Genomic DNA, 11,371 nt, shown 5'->3' with positions numbered 1-11,371 from the left:
CGGAATATGAGGTGCTGTTCCTCCAATTTCCGGTGTTGCTCACTCTGGCAATGGAGGAGACCCAGGACAGAGAGGTCGGATTGGGAATGGGAGGGGGAGTTGAAGTGCTGAGCCACCGGGAGTTCAGGTAGGTTATTGCGGACCGAGCGGAGGTGTTCGGCGAGACGATCGCCCAACCTCCGCTTAGTCTCACCGATGTAGATCAGCTGACATCTAGAGCAGCGGATGCAGTAGATGAGGTTGGAGGAGATGCAGGTGAACCTCTGTCGCACCTGGAACGACTGCTTGGGTCCTTGAATAGAGTCGAGGGGGGAGGTGAAGGGACAGGTGTTGCATTTCTTGCGGTTGCAACGGAAAGTGCCCGGGGAGGGGGTGGTACGGGAGGGCAGGGAAAAATTGACAAGGGAGTTGCGGAGGGAGCGGTCTTTGCGGAAGACAGACATGGGGGGAGATGGGAAGATGTGGCGAGTGGTGGGGTCACGTTTGAGGTGGCGGAAATGGCGGAGGATTATTTGTTGTATTTGACGGCCGGTGGGGTGAAAGGTGAGGACTAGGGGGACTCTGCCCTTGTTGCGAGTGAGGTATTGGGTCGGGACCATGGATAGATGAGGTAATGGGTTGGGACCCTACTTCAGACTAAAGGGCTGTGACCCGAAATGTCACCTGCCTAACCTGCTGAGTTTCTCCAACACCTTGTGTTTTTTATTGGTAAACTATCATCTGTAGTACCTTGTGTCTCAGTTAATCTGGATCACAAGTTAAACTCAAGACTTCTGATCTAAATTAGTCAGTGTGGTTAATGCCTGGTCTTTGGGGAAGCTTTTGAATGATGTCCATTTATTCTACAAATGTGAACTCTGTGTTTATTACTTTGACAGGGAATTACACTTTCACTATCAGATTTGTTGGAATTATCGGAGGCCTGGCTCTTATCCTCGTCATTATACTGGCAGGGGTGTGGTATCAAAGAAGGCGCAAGCCTACAGGTAAAGTACATGAAGACATCCTTAATGCAGCACAGATTCCCCCAAATTATCAATGACAATGTTATCTTTGTTACAAGGAGAAAAGAACAATATATTTTGGATAAGAAAAGTATCTGTTGTTGAGAAATTGATTTCAGACTTGTTGTGGTCAATTGAAGCATTATTTATGCAATGTGGATTGTCCTCTCTACCTGCGTTGCCGTGAGGAGTCTGCTGTATGATGCTGTTCAGGTGGTGTTCTGCAATGATCTGACCATATGGTGATTGTGTCACCATCCCCGGTGTAAACCAATATCAAATAAACATGGCAGAAGTTGAAGTATAGCTAGTGTAGTCATGTAGAAAATATGGTCTCCAATTTGCCCTCAATATGTTCCTATTTACTGAGGGATAAATATGGGCCAGGAAACCAGGAGACCAAGGTATGTATCTCCACTGCACTTTGGTGGTTCAAACTTCAAATGAAAACTTTGCCTTGTGTACCATCCTAACATGGTCATAATTTAGGGAACACTGTGTTTCCATAGACTCTGATTTTATACACAAGGTCTTATCCCACAATTAAATGTATCTGATGTACATCTGAAGTCATGTTCCTGGTCATTCTGGTGGATCTCATTATTAATGGGGTACAGTTTAAACACTGGATTGTTGCTTCTTTAAAATCAAACCGAATTAAAGTCTTAATCAGAAAATAATACTTATTTTCCAGAAATCAATGTGACCCCAGTACCTGGGATGAGCCGTGTTACTGAATATATGTCTGTGAGTAGGAACACAAAGCAAGAAGGTAAATAGATGACTCTGTCAATGAATCTCTAGTTGTACAGGTGTTGTATTTGATGAAGCAACCTATTTCACATTTCACAGTTTTGTAACAAGAATGTGAGGAAGGGAACCTCAAACACACAAACTAATTGATCAATTCAACAGTCTCTCTCTCTTGTGTCAATTCACCCCTCAGCCCCAATCTTCCTCATCCAACTGCAGGTCTTATTCTGCATTGGTCAATTGACTAACTTTCACTGGACTACCATGGCCAACCCATCAATGTTGAGATATCACCATGAACAACATATTCACACTCCTCATTTATTGTTGATCCTGATTAACAGCTTGGTTAGTGGCTCTCTAAAGAATGTACAACACTTGCCCTTCCAAAAGTCACCATCCCTTTCACAAAATATCATCTAGCATGAAATGCCTCCAATTCACTTTGCCACTAGTTCAGGTTTTATTTTAAAGTAAAAATAACAACAACATTTCAGAATGGTTTGAGCATCATTAATAGATGGTGGATAGGTGATGTTTCGGATCGAGACCCTTCTTGTGAGTCTGAAGAAGGGTCACATCCTGAAACATCACCTACAGTGGCTTGCAAAAGTATTCATACCCCTTGAACTTTTCCACATTTTGTCACGTTACAACCACAAACGTAAATGTATTTTATTGGGATTTTATGTGATAGACCAACACAAAGTGGTGCATAATTGTGAAGTGGAAGGAAAATGATACATGGTTTTCAAATTGTTTTACAAATAAAAAACTGAAAAGTGTGGCGTGCAAAAGTATTCAGCCCCCTTTACTCTGATACCCCTAAATAAAATCCAGTGCAACCAATTGCCTTCAGAAGTCACCTAATTAGTAAATAGAGTCCACTTGTGTGTAATCTAATCTCAGTATAAATACAGCTGTTCTGTGAAGGCCTCAGATGTTTGTTAGAGAACATTAGTGAACAAACAGCATCATAAAGCCCAAGGAACACACCAGACAGGTCAGGAATAAAGTTGTGGAGAAGTTTAAAGCAGGGTTAGGTTATAAAAAAATATCCCAAGCTTTGAACATCTCACGGAGCACTGTTCAATCCATCATCCAAAAATGGAAAGAGTATGGCACAACTGCAAACCTACCAAGACATGGCAGTCCACCTAAACTGACAGGCCGGGCAAGGAGAGCATTGATCAGAGAAGCAGCCAAGAGGCCCATGGTAACTCTGGAGGAGCTGCAGAGATCCACAGCTCAGGTGGGAGAATCTGTCCACAGGACAACTATTAGTCCACATGACAACTATTAGTCATGCACTCCACAAATCGGGCCTTTATGGAAGAGTGGCAAGAAGAAAGTCATTGTTGAAAAAAAGCCATAAGAAGTGCCGTTTGCAGTTTGCCACAAGCCATGTGGGGGACACAGCAAACATGTGGAGGAAGGTGCTCTGGTCAGATGAGACCAAAATTGGAGTTTTTGGCCTAAATGCAAAACGCTATGAGTGGCGGAAAACTAACACTGCACATCACCCTGAACACACCTTCCCCACTGTGAAAGATGATGGTGGCAGCATCATGCTGGGGGGATGCTTTTCTTCAGCAGGGACAGGGAAGCTGGTCAGAGTTGATGGGAAGATGGATGGAGCCAAATACAGGGCAATCTTGGAAGAAAACCTGTTAGAGTCTGCAAAAGACTGGGGCGGAGGTTCACCTTCCAGCAGGACAACGACCCTAAACATACAGCCAGAGCTACAATGGAATGGTTTAGATCAAAGCATATTCATAGAAACATAGAAAATAGGTGCAGGAGTAGGCCATTCGGCCCTTCGAGCCTGCACCACCATTCAATATGATCATGGCTGATCATCCAACTCAGTATCCTGTACCTGCCTTCTCTCCATACCCCCTGATCCCTTTAGCCACAAGGGCCACATCTAACTCCCTCTTAAATATAGCCAATGAACTGGCCTCAACTACCTTCTGCGGCAGAGAATTCCAGAGATTCGCCACTCTCTGTGTGAAAAATGTTTTCCTCATCTCGGTCCTAAAAGATTTCCCCATTATCCTTAAACTGTGACCCCTTGTTCTGGACTTCCCCAACATGGGGAACAATCTTCCTGCATCTAGCCTGTCCAACCCCTTAAGAATTTTGTAAGTTTCTATAAGATCCCCGCTCAATCTTCGAAATTCTAGCGAGTACAAACCGAGTCTATCCAGTCTTTCTTCATATGAAAGTCCTGACATCCCAGGAATCAGTCTGGTGAACCTTCTCTGTACTCCCTCTATGGCAAGAATGTCTTTCCTCAGAATAGGAGACCAAAACTGTACACAATACTCCAGGTGTGGTCTCACCAAGACCCTGTACAACTGCAGTAGAACCTCCCTGCTCCTATACTCAAATCCCTTTGCTATGAAGGCTAACATACCATTCGCCTTCTTCACTGCCTGCTGCACCTGCATACCTACTTTTAATGACTGGTGTACCATGACACCCAGGTCTCGTTGCATCTCCCCCTTTACTAATCGCCACCATTCAGATAATAATCTACTTTCCTGTTTTTTCCACCAAAGTTGATAACCTCACATTTATCCACATTATACTGCATCTGCCATGCATTTGCCCACTCACTCAACCTATCCAAGTCACCTTGCAGCCTCCTAGCATCCTCCTCACAGCTAACACTGCCCCCCAGCTTCGTGTCATCCACAAACTTGGTGATGTTGCATTCAATTCCCTCATCCAAATCATTAATATATATCGTAAATAGCTGGGGTCCCAGCACTGAGCCTTGCGGTACCCCACTAGTCACTGCCTGCCATTGTGAAAAGGACGCGTTTACTCCTACTCTTTGCTTCCTGTCTGCCAACCAGTTCTCTATCCACATCAATACTGAACCCCCAATACCGTGTGCTTTAAGTTTGTATACTAATCTCTTATGTGGGACCTTGTCGAAAGCCTTCTGAAAGTCCAGATATAACACATCCACTAGTTCTCCCTTATCCACTCTACTAGTTACATCCTCGAAAGATTCTATAAGATTCGTCAGACATGATTTACCCTTCATAAATCCATGCTGACTTTGTCCAATGATTTCACCACTTTCCAAATGTGCTGCTATCCCATCCTTAATAACTGATTCTAGCAGTTTCCCCACTACCGACGTTAGACTAACTGGTCTGTAATTCCCCGTTTTCTCTCTCCCTCCCTTTTTAAAAAGTGGTGTTACATTAGCTACCCTCCAATCCTCAGGAACTACTCCAGAATCTAAAGAGTTTTGAAAAATTATGACTAATGCATCCACTATTTCTGGGGCTACTTCCTTAAGTACTCCGGGATGCAGCCTATCTTCCCAACCAATTGTTCAAGCGCTTTTGATTGCAACATGCCCCTTAATTTAGTTCAACAAAGAAACTGACAAGTTACTAAAGAATCCCTGGGGATTTATCGGCCTTTAATCCATTCAATTTACCCAACACCACTTCCCGGCTAACCTGGATTTCACAGATGTGTTAGAATGGCCCAGTCAAAGTCCAGACCTAAATCCAATTGAGAATCTCTGGCAAGACTTGAAAATTGCTGTTCACAGATGCTCTCCATCCAATCTGACTGAGCTTGAACTATTTTGCAAAGAAGAATGGGCAAAAATGTCAGTCTCTAGACGTGCAAAGCTGGTAGAGACATAATCCCAAAAGACTTGCAGCTGTAATTGCAGCGAAAGGTGGTTCTACAAAGTATTGACTCAGGGGGGCTGAATACTTTTGCACGCCACACTTTTCAGTTTTTTATTTGTTAAAAAATTTGAAAACCATGTATAATTTTCCTTCCACTTCACAATTATGCGCCACTTTGTGTTGGTCTATCACATAAAATCCCAATACAATACATTTACGTTTGTGGTTGTAACGTGACAAAATGTGGAAACGTTCAAGGGGTATGAATACTTTTGCATGCCACTGTATACATGTCCTCCAGAGATGCTGCCTGACCTGCAGAAGTACTCCAGCACTTTGTATCCCTTTGTGTATTAACCAGCATCTGCAGTTCTTTGTTTCTACCTCAGACAGAATCAGAATCAGGTTTTATTTGCCAATTGCAACATACGATGAATTTCACTGGCCAGGTCAGTCATACAATTAAAAAGGAACAGACACAAAAACACATTTTAACATGAATATCTACCACAGTGACTCCTACACATTCCACACTGTGATGGAAGGAGAAATAAAGTTCAAGTCCTTCACTTGTTCTTCCTCGGTCATGGGCCTCGAGCCCCCGTTGATGGGATGATCTTGACTCCCGTAGCCGGTGGCGTTTGGGCCCTCCACGTTGAGGCGATCAAATCCTGCATCAGGGGGGATGTCAGCTTCCCCACGCCGGGCGTTTAAACCTCGCGTCAGGGCTGGTTGAGCCTTCTGCGGCGTTGGAACTCCCAAATAATAATAATAATAATAATAATAATAATAATATATTTTATTGTCATTGCACGTCAGTGCAACGAGATTTAGTATGCAGCTCCACTGATGTACAAGAAAGGTAAATAAATACAATACATAAATAAGCAAGCTGAATTGATTGACGTGACCATCTGAGGGAGACTGTCCAAAGGGGGTGGGTGGGGGGGGGGTCACTCATTAGGGCCGGTTCAGAGCCGCTATAGCTCTTGGGATAAAACTGTTCCTGAGTCTGGAGGTTCGGGCGTAGAAGGCCTTGTAACGTCTGCCGGAGGGAAGTAGTTGAAACAGACCGTGGCAGGGGTGTGATGAGTCCTTATGGATGCTGAGGGCCTTCCTGAGGCACCGCGTGTGGTAGCTCTGTCCCGATGATCCGCTGCGCTCTGTTGACGACGCGCTGAAGAGCTCTCCTCTCCGCCTCCGTGCAGCTGAGATACCACACAGAGATGCCATACGTTAGTATGCTCTCTGTGGTGCAGCGGTAGAACGTTGTCAGCAGCTGTTGGGGCAGACCAGTCTTTTTTAATGTCCTCAGGAAGAACAGTCGTTGCTGTGCCTTCTTGACCAGCGCGGCGGTGTTTGTGGACCATGTGAGGTCCTCTGAACTGTGAGTGCCCAGAAACTTAAAGCTGGACACTCTCTCCACACTTTCCCCGTAAATGGAGATTGGGGCGTATTCTCCAGAATGGGACCTCCTGAAGTCAATAATCAGCTCCTAATAGCCTCTCCCGAGACTGCGAGCCATTGAAGGTAAGTCCGCAGGCCCGCGGTGGGAGCGATCCCAGGCAAGGGATCCGCTCCAATGTTAAGTCCGCGCCCCAAGGTGGGGCTCACAACAGTTCGAGGCGGCTTTTCAACTCCATTAGGCGGCAGAGCCAGGAGAATGTGATCTGAAAAATGATCACCACTCCGGGAAGGTAAGAACCTGAAAAAAAAAGTTTCCCCCCTCTCCCCACATAAAACAAAACTGAAGTACATTAAAACAAACTTTAAACAAACAATAAAATAACAAAAGGCTGGCCATCTGGAGTACCTCTGCAGTAATGGTCAAATGGTGGACAGTATTGCTTTTGCCAGAATTTAGACCACATTTCTGATGAATCTGATGAACAACAGAGTAATCTTTCTTGAAAAATCTGAAGGAACCTTTCAATAAATCAGGCATTGCTCGTGTTTTAATGAGAAAAGTATAAATTCCTTACCTTGTCCCACAGTATGGACCAATTGTGTTCCACTGTGTTCCACTGTAAAGGCATCGATTGTATTCATATATTGTCTTTCTGCTGATGCAACAAAAGCTTTTCCCTGAACCTGGGCACACATGACAATAAACTAAACTGAACCTCAGCTGATCATATCTCCCCATATTCCTTGATCTTAGTCCACATATGACTATGTTTTGGAGTCTTTTTTTTTTCCACTAACCAGTGGTCTTTGTAATTTATGCTTCATTTATTTGTTGTGTTGCCTTAGTCCAAATGCCTCTGATGCTGCTGCTGCAGGCAACATTGTCATTGTACCTGTTTCTGTATCTCGCCATTGTTGTGTATCTGTCAATGAATTCAACAACTCCTAAAATGTACTGAATGATTTGGCTCCAGTCAAATCTGTGGTGGAGAATGTAACAGATTCTTTGTTCTCCTCATCTTAATCCTTATTGTCTGTTGTCTTAAACCTTTACCCCTGGTCATGGTCTTCCCCCAACAGGGAACATCTTCCTCCATCCAGACTGGTCTACCTGTTGGAATTGTCTATGTTTCCATGAGAGCCATTGTCATTCTTCTAAACTCCACGAGCCAAATTAACTCAAATTCTCTTTGTAATTTCCACCGTCCCAGGAAGAAGTCAAAACAAGGAGGTTAGGAGATGTGACTTTTCATGGAGGGTTTTTTCAAACTGCTGGAGGTACTCTGTGGGTCGAGCAGCATCTATGGAGGGAAAACAATGATCAGCGTTTCGTATCGTGACCCTGCATTGACTTAAATCATCATTTTTCAAATACAAATAAATTCTTTGTTTCCAACTTATTTCCACAGATACAGAGGAAGGTATTCACTATGGATCCATCTCCTTCCAGCCTAAAGCAACTGGTGGTAAAATGGCTTTATTTAAATATGTTTTAAACTTTTATCACAGTGAGGATTATTGGCACTGAGTAGTCTGAAACCCTGCTGTCTTTGGCCACCTTACACCAGCATCAGGCATTCCTGGGATAAAGTCCCTCACCCTGCTCATCAACATGAAATGGGACAGTCAGCTGAGGCTCAGTTAGGAGCCCAACCTTCTCCGAGTGTGTTCTGGTCCCCTAAACTACAGGGAGTGTGTTCTGGTCCCCTAACCTACTCTGTGGGCTCTGGTCCTCTAACCTACTCTGTGGGTTCTGGTCCTCTAACCTACTCTGTGGGCTCTGGTCCTCTAACCTACTCTGTGGGTTCTGGTCCTCTAGCCTACTCTGTGGGTTCTGGTCCTCTAACCTACTCTAAGTGGGTTCTGGTCCTCTAATCTACTCTGTGTGTTCTGGTCCTCTAACCTACTCTGTGTGTTCTGGTCCCCTAGCCTACACTGTGGGTTCTGGTCCTCTAACCTACTCTGTGTGTTCTGGTCCCCTTACCTACTCCAAGTGTGTTCTGGTCCCCTTACCTACTCCAAGTGTGTTCTGGTCCCCTTACCTACTCCAAGTGGGTTCTGGTCCTCTAACCTACTCTGTGGGTTCTGGTCCTCTAGCCTACTCTGTGGGTTCTGGTCCTCTAACCTACTCTGTGTGTTCTGGTCCCCTAGCCTACACTGTGGGTTCTGGTCCCCTAACCTACTCTGTGGGCTCTGGTCCCCTAGCCTACTCTGAATGGGTACAATAGCCACTCCAGAGATCCAACCAGTGATATCCAGGCTGCTGTTACAACTTTGTTGTGCATTGGCGTTGGTGATGGGAAGTGAAACCAAGACACCATTTATGTCCATCTGAAGAACATTCTTCTGCACAACTCCTGACTGAGCTCGAAGTGATCAGCATAATCTTCCTTGAATTACAATATATTTTTGATATTGATTAGTAGGACTGGATGTTACAATCCCTAAGGTTCTTCACCACAACTGACACCCGATATTCTTGTGGGTGACCTCTAGGTGATTTTGCTACCAACCAGACACATCTTCAGTTGTGTACCTCAACATCACTGAGTGTTTCGGCCATTTATCACAAGACACCCACCCTCAGTCGAGGCAGGCCCACCGCAGGGTGATCAGCCCTGGGTGTGTGTCTTATGGTTAGCCTCTAGATGGTCAGTCACGTGGCAGCCCAGACAGCATCTTTTCTCTTCAGCCACAGCCAGTGACTGCTCCATTCTGCTTTTATCCTTCCATCTTCCTCTCTACCGCTGACTGTTGCCGGTTGGGCTCTGGACTCGTGTCCGTTGGTGGGACTGTACTTGGTTGAGCTTCACCTGGGGTGCTGATACCCTGTGGACTGTGGTGGTCAACCTGCCACTGGGCTTCATTCGACTGGTTTGGCCTTCCTCTTAGAAGGTCATGGTCAATGCGAGGCCCCACACCAAGCTCTCCCAGGCACTTTTCCCTGCCCTGGTGGATCTTGAGACCCTTCTCTGATGTTATCTTTTCCCAGCCACAGATGCAGCTTCGTAGCTTATGTCCTGCCAGGGCTGCTGCTCTGTCAATTGCTGTGCTAGTTCTCTTATTCATAGTCGATTCCTTCTGTAGCAATATAAGGGTGTCTTGTTCATGGTGACCATTCCTGCAGCTCACTGTAAATGCAGAGGTATGACAGATGGGTTTTCTGGAATTCAATGTCTTGTTGATCCACTGTCAGGAAGAACAAAATGTAGTAAGCTTTAGACGTTTATCTTCCATTTGTCGTTTCCTTTGTCAACATCATCCACCAGTGTCATTTTTAATTGTGATGTTTGCATTTATTACAGGCAGCAGCGATAATACACTGTCCTCCAATCAAGCATCAGGCACTGTATGTATATTGATTCATGTTGTTGAAATCCCAGATCGTACAAGTATGTTTCATAGCAAAAGGATTTGAGTCTAGGAGCAGGGAGGTTCTACTGCAGTTGTACAGGGTCTTGGTGAGACCACACCTGGAGTATTGCGTACAGTTTTGGTCTCCTAATCTGAGGAAGGACATTCTTGCCGTAGAGGGAGTACAGAGAAGGTTCACCAGACTGATTCCTGGGATGTCAGGACTTTCATATGAAGAAAGACTGGATAGACTCAGCTTGTACTCGCTAGAATTTAGAAGATTGAGGGGGGATCTTATAGAAACTTACAAAATTCTTAAGGGGTTGGACAGGCTAGATGCAGGAATATTGTTCCCGATGTTGGGGAAGTCCAGAACAAGGGGTCACAGTTTAAGGATAAGGGGGAAATCTTTTAGGACCGAGATGAGAAAAACATTTTTTTTCACACACAGAGAGTGGCGAATCTGTGGAATTCTCCGCCACAGAAGGTAGTTGAGGCCACAGTTCATTGGCTATATTTAAGAGGGCGTTAGATGTGGCCCTTGTGGCTAAAGGGATCAGGGGGTATGGAGAGAAGGCAGGTACAGGATACTGAGTTGGATGATCAGCCATGATCATATTGAATGGCGGTGCAGGCTCAAAGGGCCGAATGGCCTACTCCTGCACCTATTTTCTATGTTTCTATGAATTAAAGCTGTAATCTGTTTACTGATCTAAACAGCGACAACAGCAATGGTCTTAAATACAATTGGTATATCTTTCTCTTTCAGAACCTTGTTTCTTCAAAGGAAGATGAGTCTGTCATCTATGCTGAAACAACAAAAACATAAACATGAAGAGAGTGGAAAGTAAAGGCTTGGACTTTGACAAGCGCAACGTTGCCATTTTTGGAATTGAATTTTTTACTTCATCTATATTACTAAAACTAAGATCTTGACCAATTTATGACTTTCTATTTCGTGATTTCTGAAAGAACACCGCCACTTACGGCCGTGATTTTTGGCCACCTCGCTCAGAGTCCCCCTCCGCTGAGCTGGACCAGAGGCTTTTTCCCCATCGATGGAAAATCAGGGAGTTATTAATGTTTTAGTATTGGCTGTGAGTGTGTGTGTGTGTGTGTGTGTGTGTGTGTGAGTGTGTGTGTGTGTGTGTGTGTGTGTGTGTGTGTGTGTGTGTGTGTGTGTGTGTG

At 44.7% G+C, this 11,371-nt stretch overlaps 1 long non-coding RNA gene across 1 annotated transcript; it reads left to right on the top strand.

The window, feature by feature from the left end:
• Positions 1–1,723: 1,723 nt before the first annotated feature.
• LOC116966294 lies at positions 1,724–11,114 on the top strand. The gene is made up of 4 exons (XR_004409978.1): positions 1,724–1,776; positions 8,239–8,295; positions 10,135–10,178; positions 10,953–11,114. It is a non-coding gene; the product is annotated as an uncharacterized LOC116966294 (long non-coding RNA).
• The last annotated feature ends 257 nt before the right edge of the window (positions 11,115–11,371 follow it).

Source organism: Amblyraja radiata, chromosome 36 (assembly GCF_010909765.2).
Source record: "Amblyraja radiata isolate CabotCenter1 chromosome 36, sAmbRad1.1.pri, whole genome shotgun sequence".
Classification (NCBI taxonomy): Eukaryota; Metazoa; Chordata; class Chondrichthyes; order Rajiformes; family Rajidae; genus Amblyraja; species Amblyraja radiata.
Note: the sequence above shows the minus strand (reverse complement) of the source record. Positions and strands in the feature narration are given on the sequence as shown.